The sequence below is a fragment of the Crinia signifera genome, chromosome 5 (genome assembly GCF_055691185.1).
Source record: "Crinia signifera chromosome 5, ASM5569118v1, whole genome shotgun sequence".
Lineage (NCBI taxonomy): Eukaryota > Metazoa > Chordata > Amphibia > Anura > Myobatrachidae > Crinia > Crinia signifera.
In genome coordinates, this window is record NC_139221.1 from 274,283,295 (window position 1) to 274,285,590 (window position 2,296).

Below are 2,296 nucleotides of genomic sequence, written 5' to 3' on the forward strand. Positions count from 1 at the left end.
TGGCAGCCATAACACTGGGATATCCTCCCTCTCCTCTAGTTTAGACAGGATGTTTTTCTAGGGACCGCCCACCTGGTAGTATATAACCTCACTCCTCCCCTTCCTCCTTGTCTTTTTCTCCTGTCTCCTAACTAGTTTGGATAGGTAGGGAGTGTTATTTTTCTTTCCAACTAGGGCTTACCTCTATCTCAGCATGGAGCTGAAAGGGGTGGCTCCCCGGGGGGAAGAAGAGTATCCGGGAGTGTGGCCTGAATAGAATCCTGCCCGTTGTATACTAGAACTTGGTACTTTTTAGGGAGTGTGGCCTTTATAGAGTCCTGCCCGTCTGTTTATTCGGCTGTAGCTGCCAAAACTGCACTGGAGCCGCATTGAGGATTGCGGACGCCGAGAGTACCAAGCCACAATGGCGCCAAGGGCCATTATGTATCTGCAGTTCACCAAGTGCTAAGAGCCACATGTCTGCTAATGAATGGCCAGAGAGCCCTGCTGTGCAGCATGACCCCAGTACAGCAACTGCCAGGTGCAAGATGCTGTGTTGCGTCCCTGGCACTTATGATCAGCACTATTCTTACTATGTCTGGCATCTTCCTAAGTCCAGAAGGCCATGCCAGGGGGTACGCATTTGCAGAAGGAATACATATTTTAAAATGGCACTCAGATGTAGGGTGACCAACTCATCCCTTTAATACGGGACACATATTAATTACACAGGTTCTGTGGCAGTTTAAAACCAGGTGAAATGGAGTCTTGAGGTGTGGCAGTTTAAAACCAGGTGAAAGCCAGCCACAGAACCTGTGTAATTAATATGTGTCCCGGATTAAAGGGATGAGTTGGTCACCCTACTCAGATGCCTATTCTTGCAGCAAAAAATGCTAGAAGCAAGTCTCTCCTTGTGCTGGAGCACTGGAAAGATGGAAATGCCTTCCCCCCCCCCCCCCCCCCAAAAGCCTGAAAATGCCCAAACGAGGTAAGCCCCTTTTTAAGGGCATTAGTGTTTTTATTTCTATTTAGCTGGTTAGTGATAGGCTATTTTTGTTATCTTTCTTAATGTGCCTGCACATAAGAGAAATCCAGCTCCTTTCTCTGCATCTCTGTGATGACTGTGAGGAACAAGCTGCAGCTGTGTCTAGTCAACCTAATCTATTGCATTGGAGCTGCAGGGTTATAAGAGGTCAAGATCTCAGGCTGGTTTTAACTATGAAGGTGCTGTTTTTCCTGGAGAGGTTTCCAGTTATGGATCTGGAGAGATAAAGTTACCAGGATCTTTAATATCGTTATGGTAGAAAGTATGTTGAAAACATTTGTAAAACCATAAACTATAAAGATGTGGCCTTCAGAAAATCAAGACCTTTTTATTTGACTATAGATCCTAAGACCTACAGCATTCCATGCTGCATAGGCCCGATCCCTACAGCCATACCAATCTGCATAGGCCCGATCTCATCTGATCTTGGCAGCTAAGGAGTGTTTGAGTAGAGGCTTTCCTATTTATTAACCCCTTCCTGACAGAGCCAGTTTTTGCGTTCCTGACCGAGCCCTTTTTTTCAAATCTGACATGTATCACTTAAGTGGGTATAACTTTTTTTTGCTTTTACTTATCCCAGTGATTTTGAGATTGTTTTCTCGTGACACATTGTACTTCAAGTTAGTGGTAAATTTTGGTCGATACAGTCTGTGTTTTTTTGTGAAAAATACCAAAATGTCGTAAAAAAATGGAAAATTTAGCGATTTGCAAAATGTTAAATTTTCTGCTTGTGAGACAAATAATCTTACCACTCAAAATAGTTAATAACTAACATAGACCATATGTATACTTTATGTTGCCATCATTATTTCAACCTCATTTTCATTTTTTTGGACACTGGGAGGCTTAAAATATGAATAGCAAATTCTCAAATTTTCAAGAAAATTTCAAACACTGATTTTTTTAGGGACCAGTTCAGTTCTGATGTGACTTTGAGGGACTTGTATGTGAGACACCCCCATAAATGATGCCATTTCAAAAACTGCACCCCTCACAGTATTCAAAACAGCATTTTGGAAGTTTGTTAACCCTTTAGGTGTTTCACAGGAATTAAAACAAAGTGTAGGTGAAATTTCAAAATTTCATTTTTTTTGCAGATTTGCAATTTTAATACATTTTTCTAAGGAACACAGCAGATTTTACTAGAGAAATGTGACTAAAAATTGATTCCCCCAATTCTTTGGTTTTCATAAATATCCTATATGTGGCCCTAGTGTGCACGGTGACCAAACCACAGGCTTCATAATAGAAGGAGCACCTACTTGATTTTGG